Raw genomic sequence first — 27,790 nt, 5'->3', positions numbered from 1 at the left:
TAGTCATTGAACTGAAGGAATGAGTCAGTCAAAAATAGACAAAATATTTTATATATAGCACCTATGTTCAGTATCATTATTACCATTCATTCAATCAATCTGTATTACACATCACTATGTTTATACTTATTTATATTTCATTTTCTACATTATATAAAACAAATACATAACATATGGTAAATTGAGTGGGAGAAACAAAGTGAGAGGCAACAAAATAGGAAAACAAAATGACATCAAGAATGAGCTTGGTATACAAAAGTAATTATTATGAAAACTTATGTGTGTATCAGAGATTAATCACAAATTCATTTCTAAGCTTTCAGAAACATTGTGAATAGGGAAATCTCATTTATGAAATACACAGTACCCATAAGATGAAAGAACCTACAGCAAGTCCTCAAATAACGTCAATTTGTTCAAAGTCACTTTGTTATAACATTGATGAGATACCATAGGAACTTGACTCTTGTTTATATCAATTAGCCTCAATGAGTCTATGATAAAATGTTTCAATATACGTCTTTTCCTTTAGAGTCTCAGAACCTATTGACAACAATAAACGAGTACTTACTATAGTTACTTAGAAAGAAATTTAATATTTTGTTTGAAAGATTTCCATAGAAAAGTGTGGCTTCTAAGGATGTGACATGTGGTCTTTGATCTCAAGGATATTATGGGATAGAAGGGAGCTACCATAAATTCAAAATATTTTATGTTATTGTGACACTTAAGCACAGCTCAAACAAATGCATCATGGCAAAGAGGCACACTGTTTTCAATACTATTTGCAATATTCTTAAACCCATTGCCTTATTAAAAACAAATAAAAACCACTTTACTTACCAAATTAAAGAATCTATTCTATATAAAAATTTGTATAGATTGTATTGAAGAGTATTTAGCCATGTGAAACATTAAAATAATTTAATTAGCATAAACTTGTCAAAACAGGAAGAGATTTTAGAAGTCATAATCTAGATATGGCTTCAAATAAACTCTACAGACCCATAAAAAACTTTTACTTTGAGGAACTTATAGAAATTAATAAAATTAAATAAAATGAAGCATTTTCATTTTAAGAAAAAACTTCATAGATATATATGATTCATGTGAGAATGTGTCAATGTGTTTATTAGAGATAAGCTTTAAAATGGTTTCTGTAAGTTTAATAAATATAATTGACTTAAATAACAAAAATTTTGGAATAAATCCAATTTTCTTATACTTATTTAATTTAGAAGTCAGGACCCAGATATACAATTATTAAAATTATGTTAAGAAATAACTGAAATAAGAAAAACACACTGAAAGCCCTTAGTAAATGAAGCAATGTTTTTCCCCACGTATAAAAGAACTTGTCATGTTGATGTATAAAATTCTGATTTTCTTCTTCCTCTCCCTGTAGCTATCAGACAGTGTGGGGAAGACATGTTCTTCATTAATGGCATCACATTTGAGAACTATAGTATCATGGCCAGAAATGAACCATTTATGACATTTAAATGGATTTTATATCTTCTATATATTTTAATTGGTTATGATCAAAGATATTAAATGACCCAACTTAATAAATCATATAAAAATTAACATTAATATAGAATGTGGTTAATTTTATATTTTATTCTTCACAATATTTATATTTGATAGTTAAATTAATGGCATCACTATTTCATTTCTCTGGTAATCTTAAACTATAATACCATTTTCTGCAATTAACCATTTTATTTACATTCATCCTTGCATATGTGCTATGAAATTTAATTAGGCCTTTGATTTTTTCATTCAAGTAAATGAGTATTATCTAGAAAATTAGCATTCATTCTATTGAGTTATTCTTAGCAATTAAATAGTAGTCGTAAAGCTTTAAAAAAAAACCACAAAGCACTATACACATAAAAAGGATTACAACAGATAGTTCTGCAAGTAATTAATTATAAAATATTATTATGAGCCATCTTCAAATTATTAGAAATATCTTCATTATACCTCTGATACATACTCCTATTTTAATAAACGAATTATATATTATTTAAATATAAATAAATATTAGTGTTTATTTGGTTAATTACATTTTTGACTATTAATAGGAACTGTGCTTTTCTTAAATGACAAGCTTATATGTAAGTTAAACATAATTAAATATACTATTAATAATAAAAAATAATAGCGATTCTGCTGGATAACTTCTATTTGTGTTTTTATATCTACTATTTCTCAGTCTCCATCCTGCTCTCTGATGTCTGGAGGCTGACTTGTATAGACTTTATCAAGCATACTCTCCCTCCTGTCTTATGACTGGCCATGGGATTGGAGGATGGCAAGATCAGATTTAGGGGGAGAATCAGGTTAGGTATGTGAGCCCAGGGGTAGTAAAGCCTTCCGATTTTTGCTAGTCCCTAACTAACACTTTCTGGGTGTTTTTCCTAACTTCTGCCCACATCTTGGTAAAGAGTCAACTTTTTAAAAAAAATAAATTTATTGGGGTGACAATGGTTAGTAAATTTATAGGTTTCAAGTATACAAATCTATAATACATCATCCATATATATATCACACTGTGTGCTCACTACCCAGAGTCAGTTCTCCTTCCGTCACCATACATTTGATTCCTTTCACCCTCATCTATCACCCCATTCCGCCCTTACCTTCTGGTACCACTAAACTATTGTCTGTGTCTATGAGTTTTTGTTTCTTTGTTTGTCTTATTCCTTTGTTGTTTTCAGTTTTATATCCCACATATGAGTTAAGTCATATTGTGTTTGTCTTATTCTGTCTGCTTAGCATGGTAATCTCAAGATCCATCCATGTTGTTGCAAATGGCAGAAAAATAGCCAACCTTTAAAATTGTCCCCAAGTAACTAGTTTAAGAGTGCATCTTGCTCTTGCTAGGACCTTGATGGATAGAAAGACATTATCAAAGGAAATAGATACTAGTTAAGTCTCATAGATGATTTAATTGTTATACTTTACAAATACAAATATAAGTTCCTATAAATGTCTTTATTACACCTTCTTTTAACTGCAGACTTTCACATGATTTCAGATGTGAAGACATGGCATAACTAATTATACCCTCAGAACATTCATATAAGCCTTCTTAATCAGTATTTTTAAGTGAAAGATCTTTATTTTTCATTCAGTCATTTACATAAACAGTTATGATGAATTACGATGTCAGGCTCAGTACTGGACAGCAAAAATGAACACAAATGAGTAAGACAGTTATCAATTCCTCAAAATGCTCACTGACTAGTGAGAAAGTTGGAATGCAGAACGATAAATGTGATTTCAATAGACATGTGGAGATACTGTGAATTCTTGCTGGAGAAATGGACTGATTTTCATTGGGTTGGTAAGGAAAGGTTGATTAATGATTTGAAGTTTGAGCTGAAATCTTGAAGGATGAGAATACATTCACAGGTAGAGAGTGATGGAGGAGAATTAAAGATAAACAGTAAACAGTGAGGCAGGCATGGTGTTGTGAGAGACGCAGTCATTCTGTAGACCTGCCAATGTTCCATGCGGTTGGAACACAAAGTGCCTGATAATGAGTGGTGGGACTGGGTCTATTTTCCTCTCTCCCACTCAAGGATTTTGCCGTAGTAATTGGCACCTCTAAATTGTTGCTGAAATTTTTCTTCTCACTTCCACTAATTTATTATACAAATAAAGCAAAACAATCCATCCAAAAATGCTGACCAAAATAGAAATTCCAACATAAATAAACCCACATTACTCTCTCCTTGACTACTTTATCCCCTCCCCATCTCCTACCTGTATCTCTCCTGTTTTTACAACAAAACTATTTCAAAAAGCTAAATATACTTTTTTCTACTACATTAATCACCTTTCATTATTGCTCTTTAAAATCATGTTCAACATAAATTGCTTAAAAACCACAAGAATACATTTAATCTATGTGTATGATATAAACATAATAAAAATAAAAGAACACCTGCATGCATCCATGACAGCTAAAAATAGAGGCTATTATAGTATCCTCTTCCTAATCCCATATCCTCCTCCCTAGCGATACATTCTTTCTAGAATTATATTTCTCCCTTGCTTTTATTTGCAGTTTTATCATCAATGTATCCATAATCAAGATACTGCTTAATCTTTCAAAGATTAAAATTTTATGTAAATTGAATTATATCAAATTCTATGTATTCTGTACCTTTTTTCACAGCTTTTATTCTGAGTGATGCCTGTAGCTATAGTTCATACACTTGAACTTCTGCCTAGTGTTCCACTGAATGAATAATCCAGAAATTACTTAATTGCTTACCTATCAACAGAAATTTGAATTGTTTCTAACTTTGTGCTATGATATGGAATGTTACCGTGCTTATTCTTAAACATCTCTTCTCGAGACTAGGTGTTAATTTTTCTAGGGTGCATGTACACTTGTTTACCTCTACCAAAAATTATAAATTGTTTCCAAAAGCAGTCGTACCAATCTATATTCTTCTAGTGCGCAAAAATGCGTTGTTGGAACACATTACTCCTGGGACTTAAAATTATCAGAATTTTTAAAAATAATCTTGTAGGTTAAAAAAAAACCTCACTGTACATTTAATTTTTGTCTCTAATTTGAGTTTGAGCATATTTTCATACATTTATTGAACTTATGTGTGTCCTCTTCTGTAATGTTTAAATATTACAGTTTAAATATTTGCCAATTTTGTTATTTTCTAATTTATCTGTGTTTGTGCTAGTTTCATCTAGGTTTTTAAATTTGTCCACCTGTGGAACCCTCTTTTGGGAACACTACCCCTCTGCAGACAATTCTATGGGTCTCTCCGGCTCTCTTAAAGTAGATGATACTCTCTAAAGTAACAGTGCCACATACACACCCTTCCACCTCCCCATACCCATTATTTGCTATCTCATTGTCATTTTGCATTTTTTCTCAAAGTGCCTGTCACATAACATCACATAATATCTTTTTGTTATTTATACTTTTTTTTTGATAGAATGTCAGATTCACCAGGGCAAGAATTTTGTTTCACTGTTAGCACTGTGTCATCATTGCCAAGAAAGAAAACTGGAATATGTTATGTATTAAAGTATTATTCATTGCTGAATAAGTAAATGTGTTGGACTTAGTCACATTTCCCTATAGAACCTCCAGTCTTTTAGCAAATAAAAAAGAAAACGCTTAGGAAATATGGTAGTGCGTACTCAAAATTATAGTTTAATGGTGAAAACATGTTTGTGATTTATAGTCATAGAACCTGAATTTGTCTCTCCATTGTATAGGTTACTTGTCCACTTTGAAACTTACTCTCTTATATAAAAAAATTGAGCTAATTCTTAAATTTGCTGTGAATCTTAAATAAGATAGTGTTTATTGCAGAAGATCTATAAACTTGCAAATTCTTTCTTAACATTGGGTTTAATTAAACACAACTTTTATCACAAATTTGTTAGAAAATGTTTGTTGGAATCATATTAAAAGAATTATAATCAGTGTCTTTAGTCCGTTTAAAATAGTAAGTAGAATCCAACACAGATGAATAAAGGATCAGACTTTGATATTTCTGAATTTGTTTTGCAAATTACCAGCCATAACATTAGAAATCTGAATCATGATCAAAAACCGAAAGCTATGCAAAATCAAATACGATAAAGTTGTGTTTAATGCTGCATCAATTTGGATATTTGTCTCACTAGAAGAACACAGGACCACTATTAGTCAGACTAGGTTTCTGTTTTATAAATCAATTAGAATTATTTGTCAAATCATACCAAAGCCAATTGCTAGGAAATCCCTACAGGAGTATTTACCAGGCTTTTGAAGAATGCAAATGGAAGTACCTCAATATTAGAAACATTTTTTTTTTGTTACAGCATTTGTGTCTGTGAGCAGACTTGTACTGTTAGTTATTTTGCTCTAAAAAAGTGATCTAAGAAGGAAAATTTTCAAGTGAATTCATGGATTTTTGTATATGTTTATAAAGACTACATAGTAAATTGGTGTAAATATGTAGAATTTTCATGCTATTGCAATTACTGCCATAATTCAAGTGCTTATTTTGAAAATTACCAAAAACATATTTCCTTAAAAGTCACTTTCAAAAAACCCAAATTAACTAAATCAAATAATTATCACAACCTTAAGTTTTATTAAAAATTAAAATGTATAAATATAACATACTGCTTTTATTAGAACATTGGTTATTTGTATGAGTTTTTTAGTACTTTTTCATCTTAATAAGGTGTAGACTATTCAAAAGGACTTAGAGTTGTTTAATAACCTTCATAAATCACATGCTTTATGTTTTTGTTTTTTCCTTTGCACTATTCAGGAAATGGTTTTAAAACCTCAGAAATCTGTTTTCTAGATTATACACTGCAATGGTAAGCAATCCATTGCTGGTTTATGATCATTAACTCATATGCTCAGTGCCATTCATCATCTCATCTCATGTTTCTTTGAGAGCTTAAAATCACCTATCATAATAAATCAAACCAACCAACAAACTGAAATCATGAAGGATTGTACATTGCAGTTCTGCATTGACAATATCCCACACCCACTTCTTTTCCCAGCCCATACTACTGAAAATAGTCAAAACTGTGTTTATCATTTATCGCCTTTGCTACAATAAATTTCTCTTCCTGACTTCACTATTTCTGCAGGTGGCACCACCATTCTTCTAGTCATCCAGCCTAAAAAAGCTGTGCATATATTTTAATATGTCCTTCTCTTTAGATAGCACATCATTAAATAGTATCTCCTGTGTACTGAATATTGATAAAGTCACTTCAGTTTTATTTCATCACCTCTCTAAACTTAAGTCCTTCCTTATGTCTCATTTTGTCTTTTACAAGAATATCCTAAAACAGAGTCACAGTTTCCACTGGCTGGCCTTCTATTCCACCTTTCTTGGCAGATAACAGCCCCAAGGCACACCCTGAACACAGACTCCAACAGTTTCTCTTCACCTTCTAAAAAATTTGGGTCGCCCACATTCGCTCCCACTAGGGTAGAGCTCTCATGGATTCCACGATAGTGAATTCTAAGATCTAAGAAGGACCCAATATGGGACCGGGTCATTTGTCAGTGATCTAACAGAAATTCAAGGACAATTAAGGAAGACACACTACCAACTTTTCCATGGACATTTTTCTTTTTTGGACTTCCTATCATGAAAACCCCTTCCTACTTTAGAGGAAATTCTTCACAATGTGAGTTTCCAGAGTAGGCAGGGCATCTACCCACTAGGACAGCCTAAGGGAGAGAGATGTTTCCTTACCTTACATCCTGCAAGCCAAGGTGAGGGCAACTGATCCAGATTCAGACAATTAGTTTTGACCACCTAGAAACGTGTGATTTGTGAAGACATGTCATAGGAAGAATGGAAGAGGTTCTTGAATCTATGGCAGCAAAGATATATAATTGTGTACAGTGGTAAGCTCATATTAGAGATGGTCACTGTAGGGGTGGCTTCTGTCCATGGTGGTATTTGGTCAGATTGTTCTAGTTGCCAAATTCCACTGGTTCTTGACCATTTTCAAAATATATAGTTCTCAAGCTTTCTTGCCAACTAAAGGAAATATGCAGAAATGCTTCCAATAAAGTATTTTCTGCATGAGTTAAGTAGGTCAGTACCCATGGATTGAACCAAGCACCATAACTGGACTGAAAGCAGAATTTCCTCAGGGAAATGTGGGGGTGTGATTTGATAAACTGCCCTGTGTATGTTAGAAGGCAGAAAATTCTATTGGTATTCAAGGATTGGAATCTCACAGCAGAGGGGAAACAGCTAATTAAATAATCACGTATATTCACCTGAAAATGAATTTACCAAGATGTTTTGGAGGTCTGTGAGACCCCTGCTAGAGGAAATATGAGTGGTAGTAATGGCATGTGAAATTCATGCAGATGGAATGGAATGACTCTTAACAATTTGAGTCAGAGTAACTTGCTGTGACTATGCTAACATAATTTATTATTTTTCCAATAGCCAAAACCAAAGTCAGGGTTGGATTCTGCAAGTTATTAAATTACCACATCCACTGAATCGTAGCCTCTCCACATCTCTTTTGTGAAATGTAGGGCATACATCAGGAAATACCACAACCACTGCAATGAAAATATATATGAAAATTCAAAGAGCCCAAGAGTAACTCCCAATGCTCATTTAACTTCCCAGATCAGACTATTAATATTCCCATATCTATGAGGTATAATAGTACCAACCGTTTTTGTTTTTTTTTATTATTTGAGGAAGCTGTTTTCTCCTGACCTATTTTAGTGTACAGACATATATTTGGAATCGCATTCCAACACACCCTTATGTGGTCAGTTGCAAAGACAAAACTTAGAAGAGAAGGCACATGAAAGAACTGCAGAACTCTTTCCATCAGCAAAACTCTAAGGATTATATACAAGGATGACTACAAAGTTGTCTAGAACATAACTTTAGAATGCAATAAAATTTTTAGGGATGTATTTACCAGCAATTCTGCATTGGATGCCCTTATTTACAGATCTAGGAATAATTAAACTTGCTTTCTGTTTTATGGAAACCTGAACTCAGGAGTATTGCATACTAAACATAGTTTATGGTATAGTATGATATGAGGTAAAGAATCCAACGATTTTTGGAGTACTTTCATGTAAGTGTGGAAGAAAAATGTACGTGAATGTTGGGTAGTCAAAAGGTAGACCTAATGGATATTTGTCAATATATTTATTTTTGTTCTGCATCTGAACTTCCCCATTTTGGAGGAATGCTCCATTTTCTAAGTCTTGGTGACAAGTAGTGCCCAATTTCTCACTACAATATCAAGGCTGAGGGCCATGACCTAAGGTTAACCATATGCTGCTTTGCAGAACTCTGAGTCTGGAGTGAATAATGCAAAGAAAAATGGATAGGGCAATGAGACTCAAGACAGAGGGCTGAATAGCAGCAATACCTACTGGCAGTGGCAACATCTATTGTATCCATCATAGAGGAGTGTGTATAGCTCCTGGGACAGGAGTAGTGGCAGCATTCTGGTATGTTCTATCTCCATTGGTTCTTTGCTTCCCACAAGCTGGATTCCCCCTAACATTTTGTTGTTGTTCATCTGTGATAGTTCTCAAATCTTTTCAAGTTTTTTAAGTTGGCCACACTCATTTTCGTAACGCCACCAAGAATGAAGAATAGTCCAAAGTTCAAGTACAGATTTCGCACATGCATTGCAGTTTATTTCAGGTGTTGGCAGTGCCATGAGAAAACTCATTCTTAGGAATGGAGCTTGGATATCATTTTTTAAGTGCAGAGCAGTGATGGCAGATATGTTAGCATCTGGGTCATTCCAGAAATTTTATCTGACAAAAGAAAAAAAGGCAGTAGAAGCCAGAAAGAATGCCAATGCCTTCAAAGTGGGGGCATTAACAAGGAAGTTGACTTGAATAGATTTTCTTTTTTTTTTTCTTTTCCTTTTTCCTCACAGTTTACTGATTAGTTTCCTAGATAGTGATAAAGCAACCCTGCCTTTGAGAGTTCCAAGCAAAGCAAGTCATACAGGTGACCGGACTGTTCTAGAAGAGTCAGAAGTTGGAGGATGACAAGAGATGTGTGATGTAGTGGTGGATGATTTCAGAATGAGACTCAGAAATGGTGGTCCTAAAACTTACTGGTCTCAAGAAAAAGGCTCTTGAAGAGCTAAGCAGTTGTCCCTCCTTGTTTCTAGCAGAGAGATTACAAAGATAGCAAATGACTGGGTCATCATTCTGGAAAGCTGGGATGGGGCCTGATATGGGATAGTCTGTAATCTGGCATTCACTCTCCAATATTAGTAGTTCAGTTTTTACCCAGGTTGTAGTCTCCTGGCAAACAAGACTTTACGACTCCTTGAATATCCTGTACACTTTACAGATGCTGGCTTTAATTTATTTATTTTTATTAATACTGTTCTTTGTTTGGAAGAATTCCCTCTGTGGCTTTGTGCACCTAAATTGTATCTGTCCATCAAAGCCAAGTTCAATGGTAAGTCTTTACAGGAAGTCTTAGCTGATCTCCCTAGCTAGACTCTTCCACTACTAAATTCTCTCAGCAGTTTGTACTAGGATAAACACTGTGGCCCTGATTAAGCGACAGGTTGAAGTCTATTGATGTAGCAGAAATCAATCAAGGCAGGGAAGAGGTCTGGGGTGTAGATTAATGAGAGTATTAATCTACACCTTAGACCTCTTCCCTGCCTTGAGGACTTGCTTTGCTCTGGTAGGAAAATACAGAAATAGGAACCTCAGCACTGGGCCTGTTAACTGGATCACTGCACACAAGCTGGGGAAAGAGGGCTAAAGCCAGGTGGGCACAAAACACCCATGGACATGAGGACAGGTTCTTTCTTTCTTCACCTCACTAGTAAATGAACTTTTGCCATTTTTCTAGGCCTGATTCTCTAGTTGAAGAGTAGGACAGGGCTGCACACACACATTATTATTGCTTGCACATGGGTGGGGGGAGTAGACAGGGATTGGGAAGTACAGTTCTCTTGTGGCATATTTATCATCACTATTATAGTGTGGCAAATACGACATTCTTATTGAGTTTCCCACAAAGCACCATGCTGTCTATGTATGTAGGAGAAGTTCAGTAAAACTGTTTTGAAAAAAAATGAATAACTCTAACTATAAAATAGATGATGTATCTAGGTGGGTGTATCAATGTCTATTCAGTTCCCCCATATTTCCTCTTTAGCATCTAATATTGTAATCTACAAATTATTTCTCATGCTCTATTTAGATTTAGTAAAAAAATATCACTCCAGTTCATTGTATGCATGTTATTTCTATCTCTTGGGCAGTATTTTGATGCATTTTTGTGAGTAAATTTTAGTAGCAGAGTTAAACCTTTCTTAATTATACACTCTTCATATCAATCTCAAAATCAATGGCATTCGAATGACCTCCACTGTATTTCTGTAAATTAGTAAGGATTGGTATAACACATTTCACACCTTAATGTAATAAAACCCCAAATAATGAAATCAGATAATTTGGAAAATGTAGTTAACTCTTTATTTAAAAAAAAAAAAAATTCTTAATGTCTTAAATGAAAATTGCATCTTAATTTTCTTTATGCTTACATTTGGGGACATAATAGACCAAGAAATTGCTGTATTTTCAAACTGCATACCTTTAGAGGAGCAACACATTTTCATCTGATTGATTTTATTCCTGGCAATTATGTTGAAATGGGTATCATGAGACATAAAGAGTGATTGGGTTTTAATCAGGTCTTACATCAGAAAAATAAAAAAATTTAGAGAACAGATGCCACTTAACTATCAACTTATGAAAATTACAAAAAGCACTAAGAAGTGAAAAAATTTTAATATTATGAGTATTTACAGCCCAAATAGGAATTAACTACTAATTTAATTTTACAGAAAATATTTTGAAATCATATATTTTCAAAAGAGGTTTAATAATATATCTACCGTGCTTCTTCGAAAATAAAACTTAGCCGGACAATCAGTTCTAATGCATCTTTTGGAGCAAAAATTAATACAAGACCTGGTCTTGTATTACTATAATATGATTACATTATAATTATACTTATATTATAACTATATTATATAATTATGTTATAATTTATAATATAATTATGTAATATAAGACCAGGTTTTATATTAATTTTTTGCTCCAAAAGAAGCATTACAGTTGATTGTCCGGCTAGGTCTTATTTTCAGGGAAACACAGTAGATAGTAGTATACACCAGAACTACTGCACTTCTACCTTGACAGTCATTATAAACAGATTTGTAAAGGTTTACTGCAGATTATATTTCAAACATCTACCTTAAAATATTGTTATTTTGAAAATCTCAAATTCAATTTTCTAATTTACGTACGCATTCAACTATACTTGGGTATATTTAATTGCATTTCCAAAGACTTAAAATGACATTCCCTATGTGCTAGGTAATGTGTTAGGTAATTAAAAAGATCAATGCTATTTCATTTAATTCTTGCAGTAAGCCTTAAAATGAAAAACTTCAATTTCAAAGTGGTTTAATAACTTGCCCAAAGTCAAACAATTTGTGACATAAGTCCTCTGACTTATCATACAATTTTTAAAGATATTTTATCATATTTTATATATGCATTACATATATAACACACAGAGAGTACAATTTCATTTATCCAGCATCAAGGAAATTTCCTATAAAATAATCTTCTAGAAATAGTTTAAACCCTTAAGCATGAAGATATTATTTAGTTTTACAGCTTTTGGGGAAAAGTTTCAAAGAATACACTGATTGCGCATTTACATCCCTATTAAACAGTGTGTAATAAAATATGTGCATCTTTTTTGATGCTTCAAGGTCACCAAGATAATCAGATTTTGTAAGAAGCAGTAACCTAGTCATGCATTAAGTGATGCTGAAGACCTATTTGTTCTCACTCCAGTGAAACCTGGAGTAATATGCTTGCTTTTGATAGTTTCATTTTATTATATATACTTTAGTTTTTGGACGGCTCAGTGGCTGTTTCTTTTCCCTGGAACTGTGCCTGTTTACTGGGATGTTTCATTTTTGTGTGTTCAACTGGTTCCTTGGAATTTGCAGTATGTAGAAACGTAATTTCACCTAACATTTTTCAGTTGCATCTGAAGTACAAATTAACTCATTCTGTGTGAGGGCCTAAACATCTTTTAAATGAAGCCATTTTCAGAGTCAATTTACCTGGATATTCAATCATTCATTCCCAAATATGTAATGAGCAATTACTATTTGCCAGAAACAATCCCAGGGGCTCGAGAATCAGGAGTGAATAAAACAGGCAATGATCCAGACCCTTAAAAATCTCACATTTTATTGGGAGAAACAGGCAAAGGAAATATTAAAAAGCAAAGTATATCATGTTTAATGATAAGTACTACAGAGAAAAATTACATAAGAAAGAAGGATAGGGAATGCTGGGGGTGGGGCTGCAATTTTAGACAGAGTTATCAGAGAAGGCCAGACTGAAGGAAGATATCTGAGAAAAGAGCTGAACAAAGAAAGGAACGCCAGAAGGAGCACGCTTGTCCTCAGATCCATTCCTCAGCCTTACCCTGATCTGCTTTGTATTTCAGAGATTCTGATCTAAGCCAGTGGTGTTTAGCGGATTTGGTGAATTGGGGAAACTAAAGAGTAGGGGGAAGGAAGAAAGCAGGGTATTCTCTCTCCACTCTATTTTAGTCAGTGCCCCCAGCAGTTGTCTCGTTTCTGTGGCTCACTGTGGTTCCGGATTTTTCTGGTTGACGTCAGACTTAAGTTCTCATAACATTGCCTCTTGCCCTTGTCTCTCTTGCCCAGGGCTAGACGGTTTCCTCCTGCTGCCAACCCATGCATTCCCAGTACTCCCAGCACTTGTACAACCATTTCCATGTGATAAATTCCTCCTTACAAATATTTTAAATGTTTGTTTTAAAAATTAAGAAAGTTTATCAATCAATAGTTGAGACCTGAGACTAGAACAACACTCACGGCCATCGTAGACCAGAGGAGCAGCAGTCCAGTGGTCTGGAGGAGAGCTTCCAGGAGTGTTTGTGACATAGCAAAGAGAACAGAGTGGCTGCCACTGAGAGGGAGGAGATGAGTAAGAAATGAGTCAGTGATAAAAGGAATTGAGGATGAAGCATATCGTCCAGAGCCTAGTGGGCCATCTTTCTGATTTTTGGTGTTTACTCTAAAAGAGATGGAAAGTTATCAAAAGCTTTTTAGGTGGGGTGTGAGATGATCTCATTTTTGTTTCAACATAACAGTTCTTTCCTGAAAGGGACAATGACAGAACTAGACAGACAGATTTAAAAGGTATTGACGTATTTTGGTGAAAAATGCTTGTGGCTTGAAAACAGCAGTGGCAGTTGTGAGAAGTGGTCAGATTATAGGCAGAATTTGATGGTCAAACCAATGGGATTTGAAGATGAATTGAATATAGAAAAGGAGGAAAAGACCTTTTGAGTTTCAAAAGTAAGGTAGACATTTAAGTAGAGATGGTGGGTATATGTAAATGAGCTATGTGAGTATAAACACAAAAAATCTGACCTACAGACATAAATTTGGAAATTACCACATATAAATAGTATTTTTAAAGCCACGAGACTGAATGACATTACTAATAATATCCCTTGCTTATTTGTAGTATTTTGGGGTAGCTGTGCTTCTCCTCAATAAAGATTATGAATATAATTTATAGATCAATAATATAGAAAATGTACAGATTATTTTTAAACAAAACCATAGAAACATATTTTAAATGTTCTTGCTAAAGTATTGACAATGAAGCATCATACATTTATTCCAAGTATTTTTGAGCTTGTCTTTTAAATAGTTGTTTGTATTAGTTCTCTGTTACAAATCCAGCTCATATTAAGCAGGGACTTTATAAAAAATTTGTGGTGTCTACAACATATTATCAGGGCTTGAACATAGTCAGAGCTCATCTGTGTCTCTTGCCTCAGAGTCTACACATCTGTCTGCTGCATTTTCCCCTTTCACTGCAGGCCAGCTTTCTCCACATGGCAGAAAGTGTATTCACAAACAACTCTACATCATTACACCTTATGGTGTCAATGATTCAGAAAAAAACAGTCCTCAGAGAAACAGAAAGAAGGAAAGTGGCAGAAAACCTGTATGTTCAGTACAGTTTTCAAAGCTAATTTTCACAGTCTCTTAAGAAAATTTATCATTCTTTTCATTCATCGCCTATGTATATATTGAACATGAAGTGATCAGTAGTTCTCCTTCAAAATTATGAAAGGATAAAAATAACAGCAGCATTAGAAACCATTTTCATATTATACTGCTTCTTTTTTTTTTTTCACAATTCTTTGCACTTTATCCCAGATCTCACAGAGAGTTAAGATTGATGTAACAATTCATCTGCAGTGTATTTGATCAGTATCCAACAATAAGGTTGGCATCAGTAATGTTTAGAAGATATGACATTCACTAGACAACAACACCATAAAAGATTTTTAGTTTTAAACCCAACACTATATGCCACATTTTAGGATTATTCAGACAACTATAGTTAGAGGGGGAAAAATGACCTTGAATCTATTGAGCATGCTGAACTTACCAGAGTTCAATGCAGTGATAAATTATTCAACGCTGCGTGTGAAAATAGATCTGCAAAATAGGAAAGAGATACACTTCTGTCATTTATTTGTTCAACCGGCATTTATTGAGTTGTCTTTTCTTTTCAAAGGATAGTAGCATTCTGGTTCTAGAGAAAGTAAAACTAAACTGAAAAGACAGATTTGTGTAACTGCGAATATTACAAAGAAGAGAAGCACTTTGAGTTCATTAATCAGGAGTCTTATCAATATGTCCAGAACTACTTCCACCACTGCTATCACAAAGTCTAAACCCCATCATCTCTGCCGATGACCGATGTAGAAGGAAAAACCTGCCTCAAGCCTACTCTTGCTATGCTGACTCTCCATGCAGAACTCAGAATCTTTCATATACATTGGAAATCAGACCAACCTACTTTCTTTATATCAACCATCTGACTGTTTTCCTACATCCTTAAAATAGAATACCAAGTTCCTCCCTTGGCATATACCATCTGATCCCTAGGTCACTCTCAGAATGATCGTCAGTTCTCCGACTCCTCTACCTCAAATTCGCTGTGACTCTTCCCTTGGTCATTTTGATATTCCTTCACGGTGCCAAGCACATGCCTACCTAAAGCACATAGACTTACTCTTCTCTCTGCCTAGAATTCTCTTCATTCACACATCTGCTCTGGTTGTTCCACACAGCTTTCAAGCCTGTGTTTAGATGCCACCTCCACACAGAGCTCATTCTAGGCCATCAATGTTCCATGATTTGGGTTACTTTAATTTTGTTCATAACATTTACTTTAACTGGCAATACTGTGTGCATTTATTTGTTTATTATCTCTCTCCCCAAATAACAATGTAAGTTGCTGGAAAGCAGAGATTTTGTCTGTTTGCTACACCTCAGGGCATAGAAGTGCATGCCACACAGGTGATATGCAATAAATTATTGTTAAATTTATTAGTGTATTAATTGTACCTGTACGTACTGTCATGTAAACGATATGAAACCCAACTGACCACTTTCTAGTTCTGAAAGCTTAGGCAAGTAGTAAGCAAACTCTCTTTAGTAAAACGGTTATTAAGATATTAGGTTGGTGCAAACGTAACTGCAACTGCAGTTTTTGCAATTATTTTTAACCTTTTAAACAGCAATTACTTTTGCAACAACTTAATACATTTCATATGCAAAGTACTTATAGTATTATGTACTCCATTTAAATGCTTATTTAAGGTTACTTATTATATTTTGTTTTTATTATATCGTTGTTCACATTTCAAAAAATGTGTTGTTGCTGCATTCACATAAGGGGAAATACATATATGTAAAATATATACAACTTTAGGGTCCTCATTACCTTATTAGTATTAGATTCCTGGCTGTAATGAGGTTTCATGGGGAAGCAAAAGTCTTTACTACACTTAGGACATGACCCCAAACTATTCCCCTTGATTTATTTTTTAAGGTATAGTTCATATTTCCACCTAAATTTTATTACAGTTCAAAACATATTTTCATAATATTCAGTTTCATGTTTTATTATTCACTTCAAGTTGACTTTTTCTAGCAACACTATTCGCAAATTATATACATTTTATTTGATCTTTTGTTTGTCTTCAAGGATCAGAGAAATAAATGCATATCTATAATATTTAAATCGAAATCAAATTAAACATGTCAATAAGCTTTCATTTCTTATTATCAATGGCAGAATAAACCCAGAAGAATAGAATTTTTTTTCTTGTGCACTTTGCCTCTGAGGGAAAAAGATAAAAGACATGAGAATATGATATTGGTATGTGTCTCTAGATCAGCAAACATTCAACCTAATCTCCAGCATTTTTTCACATACAGTCCTCTGCAATGATAACTTATCTTCCAGTGATGGCTCTGTGCACTCACTGTATTTGAAATTCCTTTCATAAGTTAACATACGTATTCCATATGGATTCAGCCACAACAAAACCTTACCTCTTGAAACTAAACTTTGTTTGTTTGTTTGTTTGTCTTAAATAATAAGAATTTGAACATTTATTCATGTGGTTTTGTATTGAACCGGTAATAATATTCAGCAGATTACTTGTTTTGCTGAGACCACTGTTCTGGCACTCATCCAAATGTTTAACATGGAGCCCTAAACAGAGCATAAGTGTACTGTGAAAAGGCAGTAAAAACAGCATGTCTGTTACCAGGCTAATGTCAGTCAAAACTTTGCTGCTATTAAATTTTTTCTAAGTTTGTTCATAAAAATAGCTCAAGTTCCAGTATTCAGATTATGAGAAAATTTTATTGGCATTGGATATGTATTAATTTCAGATGAGTTTAAGAAAGGTGTGTACAGAAATCTGACAAAAGTTGACACTATCAGGGAATGATTAACCTTATAAGATCAGAGAAGATATTTATTATTCCCAGAAATACTTGCTGGAGATCAACCAAGAATACTGAGGATGTTTCATGATTCAATACGTCACTACAGGAGCCCCCCTGTATCCGTGGGTTCACTGTCCACAGTTTCAGTTACCTGTGGTCAAGCATGGTCTGAAAAAATAAACGGAAAATTCCAGACACAAACAATTCATAAGTTTTAAATGGTGCACCATTCTGAGTAGTGTGATGAACCCTCACGCCTTCCCACTCCATCCTGCCCTGGACGTGAACCATCCTTTTTTGTTCTGTGTATCCACAGTATATTTACTACCTGCCCATTAGACACTTAGTAGCCGGGCTCAGTTATCAGATGGACTGTGAAGGTATTGCAGTGCTTGTGTTCAAGTGATACTTATTCTACTTAGTAATGGCCTCAAAGCGCAAAAAGTAGTGATATTAGCAATTTAGATATGCCAAAAAGAAGCCATAAAGTATATGCATGTATAGAAAAAATTATAGTATTGGTATATATAGAAGTCAGCACTATTCTCAGTTTTAGGCATCCACTGGTGTCTTGGAACGTATCCCCCATGAATAATAACTAGGGTATAGGAGTGTAAAAAAAACAAAAACAACAACTTATGCAGACCCAACAGAAAAAAAACAAAAGTTTAATATTAAAAAATTACATTCAGAAATAAGACCCACATAAATATAGTCAATTAATGCTGGAACAATGACATTCACATGTTTAAAAAAATAAATCTAGACACAGACCTTATAACTATTAATAAAAATTCACCCAAACTAAATTATATACCTGAATGTAAAGTGCAAAACTATAAAAATACTAGAAGATAACATAGGAAAAAACCTAAATGACTTTAAATATGATAACTTTTTAGATAGATCACCAAAGGCACAATCCATGAAAAAAATAATTGATAAGCTAGACTTCATTAATATTTCCTTTTTTTAATTCTTCTCTGTCAAGATAATGAGAAAACAAACCACAGACAGGGAAAAAATATTTGCAAAACATATATCTGACAAAGGACTATTACCCAAATGTACAAAGAACTCTTAAAATTCAATAAGAAAACAAACAACCCAATTTAAAAAATGGGCCAAAAACCTGAACAGACATCTCACTAAAGAAGATAGACAATGGCAAAAAAGCACGTGAAAAAATGTTCTACATCATATGTTATCATGGCAAAGCAAATTCAAACGAGATACCCCAAAACACTTATTAGAATGGCCAAAATGCAGAACACTGACACCACCAAATTCTGGTAAGGATGTGGGCAACAAAATCTCCCACACACTGTAGCTGAGAATGCAAACTGATACAGCCACTTTGGAAGACAGTTAAGCTTCTTACAAAACTAAACATACTGTTCCCATATGATCCAGCAACATGCTCTTTTATATTTACAAATGATTTGAAAATCATGTCCACACAACCTGCGAATGGATATTTTGAAACAGCCTTATTCATAATTGCAAAACTTGAAAACTACCAAGATGTCCTTAGGTAAAAGGACAAATAAACTATGGTACATGCAGCCAATGGAATATTATTCAGCACTAAAAAGAAATGAACTATCAAGCCATAGAAAGACATGAAGAAACCTTAAATAAGTATTACTAAGTGAAAAAAAGCCAATCTGAAAAAGCTACATACTATATGATTCCAACTAATTACATTTGGGAAAAGGAAAAACTGTGGAGAATGTAAAAAGATCAGCGGTTACCAGTGGGTAAGAGGTAAGAAGGGAGGAATAGGTGAAGAACAGAGCATTTTTTAGGGCAGTGAACTTATTCCATAATAATGAGTACATGTCATTATACATTTGTCAAAACCTACAGAATGTAAAACACCAAAAGTGAACCCTAATATAAACTATGGATGTTGAGTGATAATGATGTGTCATTGTAGGTTCATCAATTTATCAATTGTAATAAATGTAACACTCTGGTGGGCAATGTTACCATGAAAGAGTCTCTGTGTGGGTGGAGTGAGTAGGAAGTATATGGGAACGCTATCTACTTTTTGTTTCATTAACTGTTAACTTAAAACTGCTCTAAAAGTTAAAGTCTTTTTATAAGGAAAAAAGAAATTAAAACACTTAAGGTAATAAAACGAAAACAAAACAAAAAAGGTCTCTGTAAGTAAATAAAAATCTCTAAACTTAAAAATAATTCAATAGATGACCTGAAAAAGAACGGTCACCAATGAAAGCTAAATATTTATTTTGGAAGATCAAGCAGAAGTATCACAGCATAATGCAGAGCAAAAATGTAAAGCAATAAAATTCCTATGAAAACAATTCCTGAAGAAAAAAACAAAAAAAGAAAGAAAACATTTCATGGTAAGAATAATATATCTTTGGTATGGAAAAGACTAAGAAAATACTTTTTTTTTTCAAATTTGTAATTGGAAAGAATTTCTTAAGCAAGATAGAGTATGCGGAGGTCCTGGAAAATGTATATTAATACAGCTACAAAAAGCATATTGATTTATGAATAACAAAAGATCAACATAAAAGATGAATGTCAAACTGAGAAAATATTCATAACATATATGAAAGAAAAAAGCAACTAAACTCTAATACATATAAAGATTCTAAAAATTGCAAAGGAATAAAAAATGACCTAATAGAAAGATGAGCGAGTTATGTCAATAAGCAATTTTTCTCACTATTACTCAGGAAAATATAAATTAAAACAAGAATGAGATACTATCCATTTGTATCCATCAGACTGGGAAATATAAAATGAGTTATTAACATTCCATAGAGGTCAGGGTTGAGGTAATGTGTGCTGTCATACGTTGCTGGTTGGAATATAAATAGCTTCTTCTCTGGGGAAACTAATCCGGGAGGAGCATAGTTTTTCTGGATCTGTTCTTCCCATATTGTGGACAACAGGGGAACAAGCTGAGTAAGGAAATGTATTCAGTATTGAATTATATTTAGGGCCCAGAGGATATGGATACTTTAGATTTTTTGGATGGTGTCACCAGTATGCCCAGGAGGGTGGTTTCCTACAGCAGAGTTTAGTGGCTTAAATGTGGGCAAAGAGAAGATAGAGAGTTTGCTTGAACATCGTGTTTGGTTTGGTTTGATTTTCCCAAGCAGAAATAACAGTAGGAGAAATAGACAAATGTTAATAATAATGACCAAAAAAAATGTAATTAAAAGACAAGTTATAGCATTTTAACTAGTAAAAGAGGAAATTAAGAAAAAAAAAAAAGTTCACAAATAGGGAGAGGGCAATTGGGTCTGTGGGCTAAAAGTCTTCTTGAAGTCAAGGACAGAAGTTGTGGAAAATTTGGCCTGGAGAAATGTAATAATGAGATCATCATCAGAGGAAGGCACTTCTGTATTAATTATTTTGTAGCTCCAGTTTTCTTTTTTTTTAAATTTATTGGGATGACAACTGTTAGTAAAATTACATAGATTTCAGGTGTACAATTCTGTATTACATCATCTATAAATCCCATTGTGTGTTCACCACCCAGAGTCAGTTCTCCTTCCATCACCATATATTTCACCCCCTTTACCCTCATCTCCCACCCCCCATCCCCCTTACCCTCTGGTAACCACTAAACTATTGTCTGTGTCTATGAGTTTTTGTTTCTCGTTTGTTTGTCTTGTTCTTTTGTTGTTTTTGGTTTATATACCATGTATCAGTGAAATCATATGGTTCTCTGCTTTTTCTGTCTGACATTTCGCTTATCATCATACTTTCAAGATCCATCCATGTTGTCACAAATGTTCCTATATAATCTTTTCTTACCGCCAAATAGTATTCCATTGTGTATATATACCACAACTTCTTTATCCATTCATCTATCGAAGGACATTTTGGTTGTTTCCATGTCTTGGCCACCGTAAACAAAGCTGCAATGAACACTGGAGTACACGTGTCTTTATGTGTAAATGTTTTCAGATTTTTTGGGTAGATACCCAGGAGAGGGATTGCTGGGTCATATGGTAATCCTATTCGTAATTTTTTGAGGAACCTCCACACTGCCTTCCATAACGGCTGCACCAGTCTGCATTCCCACCACAAGTGTATGAGGGTTCCTTTTTCTCCACAGCTTCTCCACCACTTGTTACTATTTGTCTTGTTGATGATAGCCATTCTGACTGGGGTGAGGTGATATCTCATTGTGGTTTTTATTTGAATTTCGCTGATCATTAGTGATGTTGAGCATTTTTTCATATGTCTATTTGCCATTTGTATGTCCTCTTTGGAGAAATGTCTCTTCAGGTCCTCTGCCCATTTTTCAATTGGGTTGTTTTTTTGTTGTTGGGTTTCATGGGTTCCTTGTATATTTTGGATATTAGCCCCTTATCAGAGGCACTGTTTGCAAAAATCTTCTCCCATTCAGTTAGTTGCCTCTTTATTTTGTCAATGGTTTCTTTTGCTGTGCAGAAGCTTTTAAGTTTGATATAGTCCCATTCATTTATTTTAGCTTTTACTTCCATTGCCTTTGGAGTCAAATTCATAAAATGCTCTTTGAACCCAAGGTCCATAAGTTTGTTACCTATGTTTTCTTCTTTGCAGTTTATTGTGTCAGGTCTTATGCTTAAGTCTTTGATCCATTTTGAATTAATTTTGTTACATGGTGACAGCAGTCCAGTTTCATTCTTTTGCACGTGGCCATCCTGTCTCAGATCATCAAGACCACCTCTAACCTGTTAACATGTCGTGCTGGCCTATCTCACCAGAATGGGGTTAGGAGCAGAAAACATTTTATTTTTCCTATGTACAGCTCTACAATGAAATTTATATGAAAAAGAATAAAAATGAAGAAAAAACAGTCCTGGAGTGTAACTATGAGATTGCGAGGTGGTAGGCAAAATGGTCATTAGAAGAGAGGAGGTCAAGGGATCAAAGAGCCATGTTGCTGAAAGGATTATCAAAAAAGACATTAAAGTCCCTTAGAATCACTGTAGAAATGAGAGTGGACTAGAAAATCATGAAACAAAGGCCAAAATCATCAAGGAATGCAGGAGACTGTCCAAAAGGTAATTAGATATTAGCAATTAGTAGATATAAAGCTAAATATTGTGAGCCCTAAAAAATAGTATTGTTTACGATGAGATGTAGGAATCTGACATATATTTGTTAACACTTCAGTGTATCATAGAAAATGAAGTCATAAGGTTTTAATAATCTTAGAAGGTTAGAGATTAAAATACAATTAGCACATAGTAAAATTCAGTGGTAACCTGGTCAATGCTTGAGTCTCACCTGACTTTCATTCTGGCAAGCCCGTCTCATTGAAACAATCAGTGGCTTGAGAAAGATAACAAGGGAAATCTGAAGTTCTTTTGCTCTTTCTAGAGAAGATGCACTATGTCTAGAGAATTGGTTCAATTAAAATACCAGATTTGCATTTGGGTATGACCATGGAGAGATTCCAGAGAAGTTTCTGGACAGTGCGGCAAGTGGATGCCAAAGGCATAAAGTAATAACACTGAGGCTACTTTGGAAAAATAATTATGTTCTTTATTATCAAAATGCCATCATGGTAACAGACAAACAACAAAATATAGCTAATAATGGCATTTCATTGTGCAATAATTAACCCCATTATGATTTACTACAACAAACAAAATTTTAAAGGAAATTTAGACTCCATGTGATTTCATTCTCTCACAATAAAGATATTTTCTCTGCAAATACCTGTAATTTTCATGAAACCTGCAATGGGTCTTGTTTCTTCTTCACCACTATATTCTGGTGCCCATCAAAGTGCATGGTACATTATAGGCACTTGGTACATAATTACATGTTGAATAAATTGATTTCAAGTGATGCTGCCTCACTCAAGTTGGATGCAAAATTGCATATGCCCATTCTCTACTTCCTTGAAAGTGTATTTACACATACTCCTCTCACCTTTAACTCCTGACACTTTTTCTGGGCCCAGCTGAGAGCACATTTGTCGATCTTCGCCAAGAAGACAACCTGGCGTGCTCACTCTTCTTAATGGAGAAAGGTAGGGAGAGCTCACTCCCTGTTGAGCTAGCCCCTTCCATTATTACTTGTATGAAAACTAAATCTACTGTTTTCCTCCATCTTCAAAATATTGCCAATATTTTGTTACAATATATTAAATTCCATTAACATTATAATCACCTAGTGATGATGACTATATTATCAATTCCAAAACTTATCTCGCATTCGTTTCATACCTGAGATGTTAATATGCTGTATCCTTTCTTATTTCTTCTGTTTTACTTAAATAAGTAAATTTATAGTCTATGAACATTTATTTCAGACTTGTTTCCATTTGCATTTTAACATTTTATGTTGAAAGCCAAAGGTAGGATGTTCCCAAATTCATAATCCCCTAGGGATCTTTTGTTCTTGAGTGTACTCTGATAAAGCAACACCATGCTATTCAATCTAATTTATTTTCCCTAAAAGTTTTTCTAAATGGCTATAATGTGAATTGAAAGCTTCTTCAATAGATTTTGTTCTAAATGAGTTACTGAAAACTGCATGGGTTCTCACGACCAACTGATCTCCTCCTTAGAAAAAACAAAAGTACCACGACACCAGGACTCCATTCTCAATTTCTATTGCAACAGGCTGAGAAAGATTCATGTTTAAAATTCAAAGACTGACTGAATTAGAAATACATATGTTTTTAAAAATCCCAGTGGTTGTTGTATTGATTCTCTTTCATTGTGGCTTTTTTTGTGTGTTTTTCATCACATACTCCTCTTGGGAAGGAAGTCATTAAAAATTAATCTCCAGAAAATGTTTTTGTCAAGGGTTTACTTCACTTACTGAAATATTGGAAATTACAAAAAATATCAATAAATGGCTGTGCAAAGTTGGGTGAACAAAATATTTTGCATATGTCTACAATTTTAATAACATGTTGGGGGTAGATAGGATGGTGAATTGAGAAAGTTAGAATTTGGTGATTTAAATGCAAGATGAATGACGATTAATGGCAATAAATAAAGAAATGCATAGTGAATTAAATGAATGAGCACATGACCTTTTAGACTATGACACTTCTTTGCCAGTCATTTCTTTATATTTCTCACAATATTTTTTTAATAATATGATTCAGTATTCAATGAAATACTGAAAGAAAACATGAGTAAATACTTACGTATTTATGTTTGAGTTTGTCTCATGTCTGTGATCTTTATGTCATTGAAAGCAAAACATATTTCCTTAGTACTAGTAATAGCCCCCTTTAACTGATTAATATATACATTCTTCCTCTATTTTCTTCTATGATTCTTCATATTCAAAACTAAGGTAAAATACTCAAAATGGCAACAACCAGTACGGAAATTCAGGGTTGCTCATTTTAAAAAAGGCAAAAATAAAAATCAACAAATGAAAAGTTTAATCTCCTGCTTTTATCTCCTCTACCAGTAATATTGGGTCAACAGAATGCAGGAATAAAAGAACTCTCTTGGTGTCTTAATTAATATTATCTAGCAGTTCTTTTCAGTAAGGCTTGTGAAAAGTTCCCCCCTGGTTACTTTAAATCCATTTTTATAATTAGCATTTAGTTGTATTCTTGAAATGAAACCAACTTTTTATTGTCTGCCAACACCAATTTTAGGCTCAGCAGCTAAAAAATAGGTCCTGTGCATTAAAACCAGCAGGTTTGATGTCAAGTTGTAATAACTTATGAAAATTCATAATTGTACCCATGGAAATTTTATTTCTTTTAAATTTGATATTTATTTATGCATTGAAAACTTTATTTTTATTCACTTTGACAAAAATATAGATCCTATGCTTATAAGCTGAAAGTTATTAGTTGGAAACAATTATTTAAAATACAAAGGTAATCTTTTCTTTTTTTTTTTTTTTTTTTCAGTATAATGAGCACCTATGTACAAATTTCCTTCAAGAATAATATAATAGGATAACATTAATTAAAATTTATGTTTGGTTCCTTGATAAAAATCTTCATCTGAAAAGGTTCAAATGCATATATTTCATCTTGTTTTATTGCATAATACAATATTAACTGTGATGATCACAATAAGAAAAAGTACCTCATTTAAGTATTCATCCGTTATGAATTGAATCAAACTTGGAAAACCTGCTAAGTTAAGAACAATTATTTTTGAAATTCTTGAGCTATTCATCAAGCCACCCACTTTAAATTTTATACTCAGGAGTGAAAAAGAAACTGTTAAATTTTCCAGATAAATTTTCCAGCTTTTAGCACATTCAAAATGTCTAAGCAATCAAATTACAAGTATTCTGTTTGTCTACTCACCGCTCTGCTTGGTGACAGTACTGCACAAAACTAACATGAGAAGATAACTTCCCTTAGAGTCTATTAGTTTAAGAAATGAGAAAAAGGCAACTATGAATTAAAGACTACATAAATTAGAGCCTAAGTGGAATTTCAAAAAGTATATCAAATTGTCATTGAATAATCATGTTTCATTGATCACTGGGCTAATATCTGTCTCAGTCTACTTGGGCTGTCATAAAAAATACCATAGACTGGATGGCTTAACCAATAGAAATTTATTTTCTCACAATTGTAAAGACTGGAAAGTGCAAGATCAAGGTGCTAACAAAGAAGGCTTCATTCTGAGGCCTTTTCTCTTAGCTTGTAGGCAACCACCCCCCACAGTGTGCTCACATGACTTCTTAGTGTGTACATGATGAGAGAGAGAGAGAGAGAGAGAGAGAGAGAGAGAGAGGAAAGGGAAGGGGAGGGAAGAGAGAACTCCCTGGTGTCTGTTCCTTTTCTTATAAGGACACCAGTTCTATAAGATTAGGGCCTCACCCTTGTGACCTCATTTAACCTTCATTCCTTCATTAAAGGCCCTAACCCCAACATATGAATTTGGGAGGAACACATTTTATTCTGTAACAATAGCTGAACCATAATTAATGGATAAAATCTAAATAAGTAAAAGAAAGAAGAGAGACATCACCATTAAGGATTAAAAATCATGGGGGAAAAAACGTTATATAAGTTAAGGAACAACCATATGTTTTCTGGAATTAGATAAATAGCCAGATCTAAAGTAGAGAGTTGATAATAGTGGAAAAATACTGTTTACCAAGAAGATCAAATATTAAAGAATTTTTAAAAATCCAAAGCATATTTCAGAATCTCTCCACCCGCCACACACACACTATCCTCCTTAAGCTGTATATGTGTTACTATTCACAAAAGGTTGGGTTTTATATAACAATCTTTTGAGGGTATTTAAGTCACATATTGAAATCAGTTACCTAACATAGTTGAATAGGATAGAAAGGTAGAACTCATGCTTCTTCACAGGCTACTTTAACACGTCCTCTTGTTATTTGCAGCTATATTACAGAGTTCACACAGAATACAGTTGTATATAACAAGCTTAGTCTTACATAAAAAAGCCTTGTGAAATGGGATCATTTAGACATTATCAGATATTAAAATGAGCACCTACGCAGTATATCTATATCCATCCTCTCTATCTATGAACAAACACTAAACATGATTTCACTTCTAAAAGAAAGAAAGAAAACACAACAACCATGATTTAGACAAGTATTGGAAACTTAACACTCTTAATTTATCAATTATGGTTCTCTTTTACAGAATTTATCTATTAGTCTGCTGAGGCCACCATAAAAACAAAGCCACTGACTGGGTCGCTTAACTAACAGAAATGTATTTTCTGATAGTTGTAGAGACTGGGGAGTGCAAGATCAAAGTGCTCGCAGGGTCAGTTTTTGGTGAGGCCTCTATCCTGACTTGAAGACAGCCACCTTATCATTATGTCCTCAGATGGCCATTCCAGGAAGGAGATAAAAATGTCTGGATTCTATTCCTCTCTTAAGGACAACAGTTCTATTAGATTACAACCCCATTCTTATGACCTCATTTAACCTGTTACCTCCCTAAAGACCCTGTCTCCAAATACAGTCACACTGGGGGTTAGGACTTCAGCCTATGAATTTTGGGGACACGATTCAGTCCATAACAATCTATATTTAATTTCAAAGAAAAGGTAAAGGTACTTGATTTCTTCATACTTAGAACTATGCCCTGAAACAAAGTAGGGAAATCAATGCAGAAACCGAACCCATCTCTAATGAACCTAGGAAATATCTGTAACTTCTAACTGAAAAATAAGGAAGAGCTGCCAAATATGGTAATGATTAGTGAACCAGTGGGATCCCATCAAGAGTAGACACCTTCAGCTGCAGGTCTCAGATAAAACCTGCAGAGTATGCAGCTATGCCCAAGGTGGAGTAAATGCAGAGAGGTGAACAGGGGGTTCTGGATAGTGAACAACAGGATATGAGCCAAATACCTTATTTAAAGAGGCAACCAACCAAATGGGAG

This window comes from Rhinolophus sinicus, chromosome 3 (assembly GCF_057876585.1).
Source record: "Rhinolophus sinicus isolate RSI-liver-muscle chromosome 3, RSI-T2T, whole genome shotgun sequence".
Classification (NCBI taxonomy): domain Eukaryota; kingdom Metazoa; phylum Chordata; class Mammalia; order Chiroptera; family Rhinolophidae; genus Rhinolophus; species Rhinolophus sinicus.
The sequence above is the reverse complement of the archived record's forward strand: the minus strand, read 5'-3'. Positions refer to the sequence as shown.